Source organism: Podarcis bocagei (assembly GCF_964188305.1).
Source record: "Podarcis bocagei genome assembly, chromosome: 12".
Lineage (NCBI taxonomy): Eukaryota > Metazoa > Chordata > Lepidosauria > Squamata > Lacertidae > Podarcis > Podarcis bocagei.
Genome location: NC_138137.1, coordinates 10,843,639 through 10,860,103, shown reverse-complemented (window position 1 = coordinate 10,860,103; position 16,465 = coordinate 10,843,639). Strand labels below are relative to the sequence as shown.

Sequence of the window (16,465 nt, the reverse complement as noted above, 5' to 3'; positions counted from 1 at the left end):
GCTCCGGCGGCGTGGCAGCAGCGGGAGGCCCCATTAGCTAAAGTGGTGCTTCAGGTTAAGAACAGTTTCAGGTTAAGAACGGGCCTCCAGAACGAATTAAGCACTTAACCCAAGGTACCACTGTATTGTATCCATCAAAACTTATTTACACTGTTGAATTTATCTTAATGCTGCCAGTGTTTTCAGCCGTACACAATTATTTCCCATATATTCAATAAACGTTTTCCAATCTTCTCCAAACGTATGTTCATCTTGTTCTCTTATATGTTAAGTCTGCAAGCTGCACATATTCCATCAAGTTAAGTTGCCATTCTTGCCATTAAGTTGCCTCGCTCATTTTCCATTTTTGGGCTAACTAAACCCAGGCTGCTGTACATAAACAACCTTTTTTGACACCTGGGAATTTCAGTCTGAATTATCCCCAACAGAAAGGACTCTGGGTCTTTGGAAAAGTACTTTTAAACATTTTTTTTCTAATTCATTATAGATCATTTCCCAAATACTCTTTTACCCCTTTACAAGTCCACCACATATGAAAGAATGTTCCCTCTACCTCTTTGCATCTCCAGCTCTTATCTTAAACTTACCTGTTCAACCTGCCCAGCCATGCCCAAAATTCCCTCCTAACTCAGGGTGGATTTTTCCAGATCACCCTTACCATGCTGGGCGGAGATGATAGTCAATCAAGACATGGAGGACACAACGTTGGTGTCAGGTGTTGATATGGGTGCTCGAGAGCAAACAGGCAAGACTCCAACCTGTCTTTTTTAGGCTTTATTATCTGTACAAACTATTTACAGTGCAGAGCGTCGCAAGTCCATGTCTGCTTAGTCGCTAGCAGAATCTGGGAGTGGGCGGTCCTTATACCTTCCCCAGCATAACAACCGTGTGACCCCCAATTTTCTCCTCCCCTCTCTGTGCCTAAGACTACTGCGCAGAACGGGCACTGGCACAGGGGGACTCACCTCCCCTCTGCTTTGCTCAGGCTTGGTGTTGAGGTTCCCCCTAGAATCTTCTGATCTTTGCACCCCCTCCCTACTGGAGGTGGGGCTTCCCCCCTCGGCAGAGGAAGAACTACTTTGCAAGATCTTCGGAGGCTCCCTGTAACACAACTGCCCTTCCACCTCTCGCCTCTGAGCTGATGGCAGTTCCCTGACAGTTGGATATCCCCGATTTGCACGTATTGTTATTGTAGGCCACCTTGGATTATTCAGGTAGAAAGGGTATAAATATTTAGAACAAACAGGTGAATACTTCTGAACTTAAAAAAAATAAAATTAAAAAAATTGTCCAGTAGCACCTTATAGACCAACTAAGTTTGTTCTCACACAAAAGCTTATACCAGAACAAACTGGGCAATTATTATTATTATTTATTTTTATTTTGACTGCGTCAGACCAACACGGCTACCTACCTGAATCTAGACTTCTGAACTTGGGAGCAATCATCACACGTACAATATTTATTACATTTTAAACCTGCCCTTCCCCCAAGGGACTCAGGGCAATGTACACGATTCCCTCTCCACATTTTATCCTCACAAAAGCCCTGTGAGGTTTCCAGGGCTGGATTTAGGTTTGATGAGGCCCTAAGCTACTGAAGGTAATGGGGCCCTTTATATGCCCAGCTGTCCTTTGTCAACAACAAATTGTTGCTGTTTTCTTTGTGTTGAATATATGCTATATGGTAATTTATGGACCTAATAGGTATCTAAAGCCATTTGCACATAACAAAATAAGTATTTTATCAAAGTAATTGTTGAACTTATCTTATATTTTGGAAATGTACATCCACTTTTCCCCCTTTAATTTTTTTGGAGGCCTCCAAGAAAGTGGGGCCCTAAGCTGTAGCTTGTTTAGCTTATACGTAAACTTGGCACTGGAGGTTGCTTAGATGGGCTTAAGGTCACCCAGAAAAAACTGTGGCAGAGAGAAGACCAATGTTCTAACTACTGCTTCCCAGCACACTCAATGTAATACAGAGGAATCAAGGAAGGTGCATGTGAATATGAACCACCCCTTGGAAAACACGTTGCACTATAGTTCTTACACTACAATTATAGGAATCTTCAGGGATGGACATACCTTGCGAGAATGTCGACATTAAAAAAACAAAAAACAGTCATGCAAGATCAGGCTAGGAAGCCTGCTGTGATGGAGTCTGCTGCATCTTGTGCATTGAGTAATACAAGAGGGGCAACAGGACGAGAGCCACAACTTGTCGCTAGAGAGTTCCGGTTCATAGCTGTCAACTTACAGGTTTGAAAATAAGGTACCAGCAGCCTTGGAAATAAGGGATCAGCAGTCAAAATAAGGGATTTTCAGAGCACAGGTATGTTCGACTTCTGAGCCCTTCCGAGTCAAAGGCAGAAAGCCCAGCAAGCAGCCAAACGAAGCCTCAAGCGGTGGTTCCCACAGCGCAGCAACCCGGCAAAGGGGATGCAGCAAGGAAAACCACCGTCACCTCTCCGCTGGGAAGCGCTGAGCAAAGGCGAGTCCCCAGGCAACGCAGCCGATTTGATCGGCACAAGGCATGCAAGCTCCACCCCCCAGTCATTCTTAGACTCCTTATTGGGTGAGCAACGCAGCCAAGCAACGCAGCTGGAGCCTCCCTTCTCCCTGGCTGGCAGGGAGGGAGGGAGGGAGGGAGAGGAGCTGCTTCCTTTGAAACCCGGGAAATTTAAGGGACATCATCAATAAGGGACAGCAGCGGGACACGGCACTGGGATAAGGGACTTTCCCGCCAAATAAGGGACGGTTGACAGCTATGTTCCGGTTACAGACCGGAAGGGTTTAGCACAGCCTGCTTGAGCAATGGTGGTGGGTTGGGGAAAGGAACCAGGCAAATCTGCTCAGGCATATGCTCCTGCTTCCCCCCCTTCAATTCCCTTGCCTCTTACCTGTGCTCATGAGCATATGCAGAAGCCACCACCTAAAGAAAAACAGAAAGAAAGAAGCACTATCTAATCCTCCCACTGTGTTTTGTGTACGTGTTATAATTAAGGTAACAGATTATACCTCCAATTTTAGAAAAATGTTCTGTTTAAATTTGCATGCGCGCACACGCCTCTACAGTATCTGACATCTGCTCAAGCATGCAAATAATTGTTTTGACACTGACGGTCGTAGAGAATGTTGTTATTTATTTTTTAATTTCGAAACATGCCAGTGTGATAATTAGAGTTTAATTCTCATTTGCCAGTGACATACCTTTCGGAGGGAGCACTTTCCAAGCTGCCGTCTCTAGCCCACATCGAGCATCCATAGCTCCCAAAATATTTTGCTCACACGTCCCATGATTCAGTAGCCTGCTTTCTGCTTGTATATGATTCAGACTCAAGCTTTCCTTTTTATGTGTGTGTGCAACATGCATGCACACTCACATACGATAGGAATAGGGACCTATAACAATAGAGGTCCATCAAATCACGGTAGATGCTTGCTGTTCCTCTGTTAAGTAATTGGTTTAATTTGCATATTTCAATACTTTTAACTTATTTTTTTAAAGGAAGCATTATTTATTTTCATTGTAAAGCAGACAATGCTCTTTAAGAACTGTAAATTTAAATGAGTCAATGTTAATGAATGTGCCAGGAGTCTATTCTCCCAAATAACTGGTGTTTGCCACCCATGTTTTTAAACATACCAACTTGTTAATACTGGAAGAACCTCAATAACTGCAATAACAGAATGTGGCTGGGATAACCAGAGTTTGGTCCTGCAACCAGGAATAAAGCTATGAGATGAGGTTAAGCAAATGGAATAAACTAAGGCCACAGCTTTCTGAAATTACTGATCTGTAGCTAAGCCTCTGTGAGATTTTGTCTACACCAGTTGTTTCTTAAACTAGCACATGGCTTGTCTGGATTTAGTTGGAATAATTACTGGCCACTAGTCTGAAATTTACTATTCATGGGCAAGGTAATCAAAATGGTTCTGCAGCTTCAGGAACCTCTTGAAAGGATTTTCTAGATCCTTGCCAATCTGGTTTCAAGGTGTTTTGAAAACTGCTTTGTTTATTTTGGTGAATTATATTTGCCAGGAGATGGAGAAAGGTTTATAACCCTATTGATTCTCTCGGGCTGTAAGCTTAGGCTGTAAACTGGACTAGATTAACCTTGTGGTCCCTTCCAACTCTACAATTTTGTGATTCTAAGCCACTTTTGGGGACGCGGGTGGCGCTGTGGGTTAAACCACAGAGCCTAGGACTTGCTGATCAGAAGGTTGGCAGTTCGAATCCCCGCGACGGGGTGAGCTCCCGTTGCTCAGTCCCTGCTCCTGCCATCCTAGCATTCGAAAGCACATCAAAGTGCAAGTAGATATAGGTACCACTCCAGCGGGAAGGTAAACGGCGTTTCCGTGCACTGCTCTGGTTCACCAGAAGCAGCTTAGTCATGCTGGCCACATGACCCGGAAGCTCTACGCTGGCTCCCTTGGCTAATAAAGCGAGATGAGCGCCGCAACCCCAGAGTCAGTCATGACTGGACCTAATGGTCAGGGGTCCCTTTACCTTTACTTTAAACTGCTTTTGATGTCATCGGCCATGGTGCCCTTCTGTGCTGCCTGGAGGCACTGATTTGTGATGCTCCCAGACAGGACCCAGAAGATGGCATTGGGGAACCGCTGCTCCACCACATGGTCTTTGTCCTGTTGGTTTTCCACAAGGTTCCATCTTGCCTCCTATGAACTTTAACATGGAAAACCTTGGGAGAAGCTATCTATAGACAGATAGGGCAAGCTGTCTTCAGTATGTTGATGGTAACCAAGCTGTTTTCCCTTTTCATCTGAACCTGGTTAGGCATCTCAGGGGAATGGATGAGAATGGTTAAACGGAAGCTCTATCCAGACAAGACAAAGGTTACCCTCCAAACACTGGCATCACTGCTGCTTCCCTGGGTGGGCCTGGGGCAAGGTGGGGCAGTGGTGAAATCAGGGCCATACGGTTGTACTACTGCCATTGCAGTGTACCCATACGGTCTTGACCTTGCTTTCATACAGCCCCATCCACACCCAGCTAAGCAGCATCAATACTGCTTACCTCTTCTCACCAGAGGTGTCCTGGCTCTTGAAGACCCAGGTGGCATCTGTGGCCAGGAGAACCTTATATGCTAGCTGCAGCTGCTTCTGATGTCGGACGATCCATCCATTATCCCACCTGCCTTGGTACCTTCTAGTTTGAGCTACTATAACACTGCCTTTAAAGAAATTAAAAATCTGGAAATTAGCAACGATGTTCAATTGCTGCTGGAGGTGTAGGGCAGCTAGGGCTACTTGTGCAAATATACAGCAGGATTGTTCTACTACTAAAAATTACACCTTATCAAGAATCATAGTTCCACTGTCCTCTGTCGACTGTGCTGCTGCTACTAGAATCCTATCCTTGAATGATTGTCTCATTCCATAGAGAGTTGGTTCCACCCCACCTCACAAGCCATTTCTGCAAAAGAGGCAAGACATCCTTTGTAGAATCTTTGTCTTTTAGGAAGTCATTTAGGATATTGTTCCAGCGAGCATTTGAGAAAAGGTGAATGTGCAAGAACGATTTACATCATTTCCCCCCTCCCTTTATTGCACTGCATTGATTAAACTTTTAATTGTCGTTGGGCCCTCTAAGGCTTTTCAAAGCATGTAGCAGGATATTACAATCAGTCAATCAAAGCAACTGTGCCTGATATTGCAGTGCCCATCTGCATGTGGAATAAGCCTTTAAACCTCTGGCGCTTCAAGAGCTTCACTAACGATTGATGAAGACATGACTAAGCATTACTCTTAGTAATGAATTCAGGTGGTGAACGCTGACAAGTTTGTAGCCAAAATGAAGCCACCGACAAACAAGAATACTCATGGGAATGCTAAAGTTTGCAGATATATATTCCCGAGAAATAAAATCTAAGGAGACCAAAATGTAACAAAAATTCTAAAGTATAGCTTAGAAACACAAGTAATTTCAGGGTCCAGGCACTTGTTCTCACAATGGATGACCTATGCGAAGCCCACACACAGGAAAGGAGTGCAAAAACTCTCTCTCTATTTGTGATTCCATACAACTGGCATTTAGAGGCTTACTGCCTCCAACTCTGGAGGTAGGCATAGAGCCTCTAATAGCCTAATCCACCATGAATAGAACAATCATTGCAGCAGTCTCTACTCACTAGGCTAAGGAAGGAGTTGATTCACTGAGGCATCAGCAGTAAAAGGGTTGCCTGTTAAGCAAATGGTACTCTTGGATTTTTATTTTAAAGCTGTGTGTTTCTGCCTTGCTGTTGGGCAGCAGGGGAGGGAAGACTGAATCATATTTCCCCCTTGCTGGGAAAATGCAGATCCCCAATTCACCCAATTAACATCATGAGGTTGACATTTTTGATGAGCTACAAGCCAAAGTTTCTTGCTCCTGGATGGTTCAGATTCCATTAACGTACCGTATTTTTCGTCCCATAGGACGCTCCGTCCCATAGGATGCACCTAGTTTTTTGGGGGGGAAATAAAGAAAAAAAATTTCCCCTTTATTTCCCCCCCAAAAGCAGGTCGGGGAAACAGAACCAGGTCGAGGAACAGCGGGATGGCGGCGCTGCGCCTCCCTGCTGTCCCCTGAGCTTGTGGGGCTGGCCGATGTCTGCTCAGCGCGAGGGGCGCTCTGCTTCAGGGCGCCCCTTGCGCTGGGCAGCAGGCTGCTATCTGCAGCGTGGGGAGCCTTGCGGGGAACTCCTGCAGGGCTCCAACACGCTGCAGATGTCTGCCGGGCGCGGGGGGCGCTCTGCTTCAGGGCGCCCCTCGCGCTGGGCGGCAGGCTGCTATCCGCAGCCTAGACATCCCTGCGGGACCTCCCGCAGGGTTGCCTAGGCTGCGGATGTCTTCCTGAAGCCTGGAGAGCGAGAGGGGTCGGTACGCACCGACCCCTCTCGCTCTCCAAGCTTCAGCAAAAGCCTGCATTTGCCCCATAGGACGCACCCAGATTTCCCCTTCATTTTTGGAGGGGGAAAAGTGCGTCCTATAGGGTGAAAAATACGGTATATGTGAGTTTTTAAAATATCATCAGCAAATTGGGCTCCCGCACTGCTCGCTCCTAACTTTAACTGCTCAACCCTAGATCAGGGATGGGGAAACTTTGCCCTCCAGGTTCTGACAAACTGATCGGTGATTATTGGAGTTGTAGTTCAACAGCACTGTGAGGGCCACAGGTCCATCAGCCCTTTTCTAGATCATTTAATGGAACTCAAGGCAGCATGCGTAGGTTTCCCAGGTGGTCTTCCATCAACATATTTAACCAGCAAACTTGCTTAGCTTCAGCAAGGGGGCTGCTTCATATGTCTTCGGACAATGCCATCGGATCCAGCAATTAAGCCTGTGATTGAGGGCAGTTGACCCATGAAACACGGTCCAAGTGGGAGGAAAAGAGAATGGAGGGGGAGAAAGAGAATTCACTTGCTTGAGCCCCTAACACCTCACAGAATCCTGAAGCTAAACATTATAGTCAGTGGCAGAGTATACATCTCCTTCTCATGCTACACACCCACCCAATAAAACAATCAAATTCAGATTTTAATCTGGAACCTTTAAGCATTACATAGCACTGGACTGAGGGTACAAGGAGAAGGGGACGACAGAGGACGAGGTGGTTGGACAGTGTTCTCAAAGCTACCAACATGAGTTTGACCAAAGTGTGGGAGGCAGTTGAAGACAAGAGTGCCTGGAGTGCTCTGGTCCATGGGGTCACAAAGAGTTGGACATGGCTACACGACTAAACAACAACAGCATTGGAGGAAGAGGAGGGGAGGTGCCGGGGCCCCAGAGAGTGCTGCCAGACCCCTGTTAAGGAGCTGGGGATCCCCTGCAACATTTCGTTGCTGCCCCTCCAGCACCGCTTGTCACTTCCGGCTGCTGGCTCCAGTTTGTCCACCAACAAGCCTTAGATTGAAAATTTCAGCTTCCATTTCCCGGTGACATTTCGTGCACTACAGGTTTAACATACTCCTTCTGGTGAAGTCAGAAATATTAGTCGATTGAATAACAGCCCCCCAGCTCTCTCGTGTTCCAAGTGTGCCACAATTACGGAAATTCAGGCACTAAGTTTATATGGGTCCGCTGGGAACATTTTTAGAATGCTTAACAGCCCTTAAAATTTCTCATTTCCAACCTGTCACAGGGAAGCTGAGTGTCTGCACTTTGTGCTGCACTGCAAAGCATGAACGGAACAGGGATATTGGTACAAGACTCCATTAAGGCTTTTTTCTTCCCCTTTCCTCTAATAATAATAAGAAAGACACTGGGCGTTGCATCCATGCCTCTGTGTTTTTCTCCTCCCGATTACTGCGAGAACATGGAAACCCTATGCAGGGGTTAAAAAGGCTTCTGATCTAATTAGAGGAGCTTTAAAAAATCCATGTAGGGAGATTACGAGGAAAGTTCGCCGAAGGAACCGCAACATCAGAGACTCTCAGAAGTAGAAACAACCGAGGTATGGAATGTGCTAATAATATTTTGTCTCTTGGCTCCAGATACACCCATTTTAGACAGTAATTACAACAGTCTCCGTATGGAGCCCTCAAGACTCTGTGCTCAGAGAAGCCTTGTAAGAATGACACAGCTACGTTGGGCAGGCGACCAACGACGCTTACAGCCTGCAGCTCTCCAGCTTCACCGTCAGTTTTCAGACTCGGTGTTGCGTGTCTGGTTCCTTGTGGGTTGAAATGTGGCTCTGCTGAAGCAACGGGAGGTCTAAGTCCTCAAAGGTGGGCCAAGGCATTTTGCTGCTTGAGGCAGAGTCTCAAAAGGTGCCTCACCCCCTGAGTCAAGGCGAATCAAGTTACTTTAGCACCATAAAACCCCGCAAGCACTTCTCCTTAGATAACTAGCCGTTTGTTGCCCTTTCTACGACAATCAAAATCTTTGCATTCCGGGAATAAGCTCTGTCAAGCATCATGGTGCTGGCTGCATAGGTTCAATAATAAAGCACATTGGCCTTGGACAAAAGATCACCTGCCAGCTGAAATTCAATTGCTAGCTTTTCGTTCGAAATGCAAACCATCTAGCAAAGATGAGAGCCAGTGTGGTGTAGTGGTTAAGAGTGGTAGTCTCGTAATCTGGGGAACCGGGTTCGTGTCTCCACTCCTCCACATGCAGCTGCTGGGTGACCTTGGGCCAGCCACACTTCTCTGAAGTCTCTCAGCCCCACTCACCTCACAGAGTGTTTGTTGTGGGGGAGGAAGGGAAAGGAGAATGTTAGCCACTTTGAGACTCCTTAAAGCGAGTGAAAGGCGGGATATCAAATCCAAACAACTCCTCCTCCTCCTCCTCTTCTTCTTCTTCTTCTTCTTCTTCTTCTTCTTCTTCTTCTTCTTCTTCTTCTTCTTCTTCTTCTTCAAAGATGTGCTACCATTTAGATTGCTAGTTTGAAGTAGGACTGTATCAAAGAAAAGACATGGGCAGCTTGATGGTTTTCCTCATTTTCTGCCTTCCTCTGGTCAAATCTGTCACAAACTTCAAAGCCTCATCATCACTTCGTTCATTTGCCATAACGTGAAGGATGCAGATGATGCCATTGCTTGTGTTCTTTACTGAAAAGAAATCCTGGAGCTGTGCTCCCCTGCGTTCACCCTCCACTGTTAACGCTGGTAGATAGCCATGCTGTCGCTTGCCTTTAAAAGGTTGCATTTGCCAAATAAAATGAGCTGAGAAACAAATGGACATTAGCAAAGTGATTTCTCGGGACCTTGGATGCTTCTTCTAATTTGCTTCATTCTAAATGGTAAGATTTTTGGCCACTGCTGGCGTTGGAGGTGCCAAACCTATAGTATATATGGGAACTCTCGCATGCAGTAAAAGCCGTCGTCGTTCCTCAGAGAAATGCAGCTACCGAGTGATTCAGAATCACTGTTTACTATACTCCTAGACAGCAACAGAGCAAGCTGACCGGGCTCCTGGGGCGGTGTGTGTGCCCTGCTCCCAGGGGCGGGGCCAGTCACCCGTGGGGGCAGGGCCAGCTGCCGTGGGGCAGGGCAAGTCAGGGAAGGACGCTCTGCGGGGCCTCCGAGGAGTCTGCCTGCCTCCCCCCACTCAGCCACCCTACAGCTGAGGGGGAGGCAGCTAGTGGACCGCTTGGGTCAGTGGGAGCCTGCGGGCACCCAAGCCACCATATCACTCCCAGGAGAGACGCGTGGCTTGGGTGTGCTGCAGGCCCCATAGTGAGTGTCGCCCAGCATTTTGTCACCCCCCTCAGTGGTGACACCCGGGGCAACCCACCCCCACTGTACCTCCTTCCTCCGCCTCTGCTCATAGAATCATAGCACTGTAGAGCTGGAAGGAATCCTGAGGGTCATCTAGTCCAACCCCCTGGAATGCAGGAATCCATGATCAGATGGTCAACCAACCTCTGCTTAAAGATCTCCAAGGAAGGAGAGTCCACTACCTTCCAAAGCACTGGAAATAAGAAGGCAAAAGGTTGGGATGTTGGATAAGAATGGGGGCAGTGACACATTTGTATCTGTGGACCACCCTCTATTGACCAAGCCCAAGCTATTATTCCTTTCTACCTTGGGGGCATGTCATACATCCTGTCAATATGACACTTTGTCTGTTAATGCTAGTTTTTCTCTGATGAATGCAGTGTAAAGGTAAAGGTAAAGGACCCCTGGACAGTTAAGTCCAGTCAAAAGCGACTGTAGGGTTGCGGCACTCATTTTGCTTTCAGGCCGAGGGAGCCAGCATTTGTCCACAGACAGTTTTCTGGGTCATATGATCGCTGGTGCACGGAGGACAGTGATGAGTACCAGAGTGCACGGAAACGCCATTTACCTTTCCACCACAGTGGTACCTATTTATCTACTTGCACTGGTGTGCTTTCGAACTGCTAGGTTGGCAGGAGCTGGGACAGAGCAACGGGAGCTCACTCCGTCTTGAGGATTCAAACCGCTGACCTTCCGATTAGCAAACCCAAGAGGCTCAGTGGTTTAGATCCTGTGGTCTTCCAAGATGGAGTTGGCCATGCTGGATGGGCTGATGGGAGTTTGCATCCAACAATATCTGGAGGGTCACAGGTGCGCCATCCCAGCTGTACAATACGTGTGGTTGCAAACACATACTCTGGCTTACTAGCAGAACATGTGAAAAGGATCTACGGGTCTTGGCGAACCACAAGCTTAACATGAGTCAACAGTGTGATGCAGCAGCAAAAGAAGCTAATGCTATTCTAGGCTGCATCAACAGAAGTCTAGTGTCCAGATCAAAGGAAGTACTAGTATCATTCTATTCTGCCTTAGTCAGACCACACCTGGAATACTGTGCCCAATTCTGGGCACCAAAATTTAAGAAGGATGTTGACAAGATGGAACGTGTACAGAGGAGGGCAACCAAGATGACCAAGGGTCTGGAAACTAAGCCTTATGAGGAGTACTTGAAGGAGCTGGTTATGTTTGGCCTGGAAAAGAGCAGACTGAGAGGAGACATGATAGCCATCTTCAAATATCTCAAAGGCTGCCACTGTGATGGCTTGGGACTCGGGCTTGGGCTCGGAACCAGAGGAGTCTCTCTCAGTCCGCACTGGATCCTTTGCCTCAGGTGGCATCTGAACCTAGTCTGGGGCCTGATTCTGAAGAGCCTCAGTCTGCACAGGTTCCCCTGCAACAAGCACCAGCTGGGCCGAGTCAGGGGCCTGAGCCTGCCCTAGCTCCAGATGTGGGGATTACCTCGTTGCCTTCAGCTGGGCCATCACTTACAGCTGCTCCACTACTGGTTGGGTCAGGGGAGGCTGAGGTGGCCCCTGGGTCTAGTAACCCACCAACGTCTCCCTAGCTGCAGAGACTAAGGTCTGAGAGAAGGAGAGACCTGAGTACTCGCAGGAGGAGTGCTCGCTTTTGGGTGAGACAGGGAGGTAAGTCCCCAGGGGATCAGGACCAGCCGTTAAAGATAAAAGGCTGTTGGACCCCGCCCCAGGTTGTGGGGGCCCTGTGCCTGACCTTGCCTGGTTTCCTGCCTCGTGTCCTGCCTTGGCCCTGTCAGACTGACTCCTCGCGGAACCCTTGGATTCAGGACCGGACCTGGACCGCGTTGCTCAGGTTATCCCCAGGCCCAGCACAGCCACATGGAGGAGGGAGCATGCTTGTTTTCCCCTGCTCTGGAGGGTAGGACTCGAACCAATGGCAAGAAAAGAGTTTCCGACTAAGCCTTCAGAAAAACTTTCTGGCAGTAAGAGCTGTTTGACAGTGGAACGAGAGGTGGTGGACTCTCCTTCCTTGGAGGTTTTTAAGCAGAGGTTGGATGGCCATCTGTCATGGGTGCTTTAGCTGAGAGTATTACATTGCATGGGGTTGGACTAGATGACCCTTGGCGTCTCTTCCAACTCCAAGATTCTATGTATGATTCTACATTCACATTTGACACTATGAAAATATTTTAGGTCTTTTAGGAGAATTTCTCAGCAGAATTTGGACCACCACCTTCCTTTCTTTTCTCTGTTTTGAAAGAGAAACTTCTCCTTGGTTAAACTATCTTGAAGAGACATTTGAAGTTGCCAACGGGTGTCATCAACAGTGAATCTAGAGAGTGTGCCTGAACAAAACCCTCTCGATAAGAAGTCGGGAAGAACTGTTTCACAATTTCACTTTAACTTTTATAGATAAATTATTGAAGATTTAAAGAGTCCTCTTGAGATGATAATTAGAGATGACAAGGCACTGCTGAAGGGAAGCCTTGGTTGCTACGAGACAGAGACAGTGAAGTGTCCTAATGTATGTTTTATTTTGGGCCAGGAATGCTCATTAATGAACACTGTTCATTATCTTTCCCCTGCAAAAATATTATGTGAAAGATTTGGCTTCTTGTAATTGATTCTGGAGGTATTCAATTGATTGAAGGTCAGGAAATCTGGATGCTGCGCAGGCTTCACCTCCTCTCAGGTTATCCTCGCAAGGTATCTTGGGATGACTGATCCAGAGACCTGGAGGGCATAGGTTGGAGATTAAGCATGCAAAGGCCACGAGCCACAAGGCTTGTTTTCCTTTTGAAATTACGGAAGTAAATTGGGTCAGGGAGAAGGGGAGAGATGAATAGTTTCACTGGGCTTGCATGAGCATATGTATATCTTTGGATCTTGCCATAAGGAATTCACTTGGCTATGGACTCAGCTCGATTGGTAAATAAAAAACGTTTTATATGCCTGGTATATGCAATATAAGACCGCGACACCAGATGGCACTGTGGAGTCCCGTCTTTCCCTACCGGATTTCCCTGTATGAGTTTAAACTCTTGGATAATGGCATTGTCCTGAGTGAATCTTCACCCTCCCCTCTCTCACTTCCTCATTTGTCTCCTCTATGGGTGCTGCTATTGTCAGGATCTCGTCCAACTCTCGAGTAGGACCCTGGCAGAGACACATGCCTGACTGGCATGTTTTCTCCCTCCTGGTTGATCGTCGGGAGCTTCAAAAGCTTTCTTCAGCCTGAACATCACAGCGACCGATGCCAACAGACTTGGGGATCTGCAGACTTTTCGCAGCTTTGTGTGACAGACCTCAACAACTCAGCATTTTGGCTAATCTACTTTATGTACATATAAACACACACGGAGCACTGCAACATAGCTCCCTCTCTCTCTAGCATCAGACAGCAAAGAGAAAGAACAAAGGACAACAGCCCCACTTCATGGAACACAGTAACACAAACATCCTGTCTCTGTCACTTCCCACTTTGTGGAGTCAAAACATACACCGCCATGTGAAAGACAATAATCCCATGACTGCAATCACGGAGCAGGAATTCTTACAGCTATGTGTCCTCTGTCTTTGAGCTCTTTGCTCTCCTATTTTTAAAGCTTGCTGGGTTCTGGGAGATGGAGGGTGTGGAATGCTTTCTAATGACATGTCAGCCTGGTGTTGTTCTGGATCTCCCATGATTTCCCAGCTTTTCCCCTCATCTGCCTCCGAGCTGCGACCTCCTTCAAACCCGTGTTATAAATCTATTCTGTCTTCCTCTTCCTTATCCCTGGAAGGGTCAGGATCGGAGGTGGTCTCCCTGACAACAATGCATATAAAGCGCTTTTTCTTTGCCAATGTAGCTGAGTCCTTGCACCCGAGTCCTGCCCCCCAGGGCTGGTCTGGCCATGAGTCAGGCTGAGGCTGCTGCCTCAGGTGGCAAAATGGCAAGAGGTGGTGCCGCAATGCCTTTGTGGAGAAGTGGTGGAAGTGGCATTAGCTTCTGGCAAGATCTCACAAGATCTCATGCAAAATCTCGCTAGAACCTACTGTTGTGGTTCGGGGACCCGACCCCCGCAACGTGAAATGAATACGCAAGGACACGTGATATAAGGTTAATGGGCAAGAATAGGCCACAACTTTATTGATTACAGCAGTGAAAAGGTATTGGCTTAGGCATTGGATGTCTAAAACAAAGGGGGTTTATTCACCAGTAGGTGGAGCCTGTTGATGCTAATCCAACTATAGGCTCTCCCCTGATGTCACCGGGGGTCGTGCCATGGCCTCCCGCCAAGCAGGCATCAGACAGAATACACGACCGCCAGATTCCTTTAACGGAATACCCAAAAATTCAAGGCATAGGCGATGGCCACACCTAGCCCTTCGACACACCACAAAACATTATTCCAATGCCTAACCGCCACCTGAGCCGAAAGGCTCGCCGCCAATACCCTCACGGCTGCAACCAAGCCCAAATGCTATTGATGACACTATCTAACCAAAAGTCGTTCCCCAGATCTGATAGATGCACACCGTCGTTCCGGTATAAGGCTTGGTCGCCAGTACGGATACGGTCATGATAAATGACTCGGCCATACATGAAGCGCACCCAACGGGCCCGATTTATGAATTTCCTGGTTTTTTCAATGGCCATACAGCTCTGCGCACCGCGCCAAAAAGTTCTCTTCAGGAAGGAGGACCAGAACATGGTCGTTCTGGGACATAAGGCAGCAAATGCATCCAAGTCTCTTTTTATGTTCCATAACAAGTCCACACTCCTTCTGTTAGCAAGGTCGTTCTCCCCTAATTGAATGACAAGGATATCGGGAGGGCCGAACGTGGATACTTTCTAACACAACAATGGCATAAGCTCTTCCCAACGCATGCCTCTTCTCGAAAACCAGGAAACTCGAACTCCAGGTGGTAAACCAAGGTTAGGCGCGAGGCCGCAGCTGACCGCCCGAACGCGGGCCCAATAGACTATACTGTGGCCACAAATCCACACGCTTCTCCTGAGCACAGCTGAGGATGAAAGGACAGAGAAAAGCCTGTAAGTAGGGTGATAAAGCAGGGCACATTCTAGCAAATATAACTTTTATAAGTGTTGGTGTCAGGGGTTCAGGAGCAGAGGCACAGGAAAGGGAGGAAACAGAGAGCGAGGGGGAGGAATCCGAAGGAAATAGGAGCAATGACAGCGGCCCGAGATCTCTGAGTCTTTCCAGTGAATCGGAAGATTCACAGAAAGGGGCGCCAGTGGTCAGAGCAAGGGGGGCGCCTAGGGGGACACCCCAGGAAGAAGGGACCAGAGGGGACTCAGAGAGCAGCAGTTGGAAATCGGGACCAGCTTCCCCACCAGAGCGCAGTAGGGGGGAGGGGTCCCAGGTATCGGGATCTGGCGGCTCGCCGCAAGCGGGAGGGCATGAGTCAGGATTGGCCACACCTCCATCGGGGAGCGAGGAAACGGTCAAGAGGAAGGTTGAAGGCTGGGCGCGCGCGCCAAGTTCAAATGCACAGGAAGGCAGCACAGTAAGCAGCCCGGATAGGGAGCCAGGTCCTAAAGCCCGCCGCAAGGAGGGAGAAGAGTCCGGGGGGTCAGCGTCAGAAGAGTCCAGGAAGGAAGAGACCACGGGGGGTAGAGGGACCCAGAGGAGGAAGGAAAGACGGAAGAGGTGGAGTAAGGCTAGAGTATTAAGTTGGTGTACAGGAGGCGGAGACTCAGACGGAGCTTCGCCGGTCTAGCTTCTAAGACGTAGAGCTGCGCGCTGCGGCTTGGAAATGGAAACTGTAACTCAATAAAGACTTTTGTACAGTACTGCCGGCTAGCGTGGTCCTCTGTGAGCTGGGACCTGGAAGCAGCTCTGACAGTAAGCTCCGTCCCCCTTTTGCACCAAAAGCCTTGCAGCGTGAGTGGGCGCAGCGAGGGGTGAAGATTGGTGCTTCGCAAGCTCACGAAAGTCGGACGAGATGAATACTGAACAGCAGATAGCAGCCCTGCAAAATGCAGTGACACAACTAAACGCCGAGATACTCGCATCCAGGAAGAGGGAGGAGGAAGCGGCTGCCGCCTACAAGAATCTCCAAGTCAGGTTGGAAGTGCTTACAAAGCAGGGGCAACCGGGACCCAAATCGGAGGGAATTGGGCTGGGGAGAAGAGGAGGCAGCCTTGTATCTCATTTCGATGGGAATTTACAGCAGTACCCCAACTTCCGAGCAGATGTGCAGTTTGCGCTGCAACTGCTGGACAAAGACTTTAGAGATGAGCAAGAGAAGGTGGGGTTTATTT

The 16,465-nt window shown here is 48.1% G+C and overlaps 1 long non-coding RNA gene across 1 annotated transcript; it reads left to right on the top strand.

Moving 5' to 3' along the window:
* The first annotated feature begins 10,611 nt into the window (after window positions 1–10,611).
* On the top strand, window positions 10,612–15,994 carry LOC308570447. Its single transcript, XR_014001193.1, has 2 exons — window positions 10,612–10,661; window positions 15,297–15,994. It is a non-coding gene; the product is annotated as an uncharacterized lncRNA (long non-coding RNA).
* Window positions 15,995–16,465: the final 471 nt, after the last annotated feature.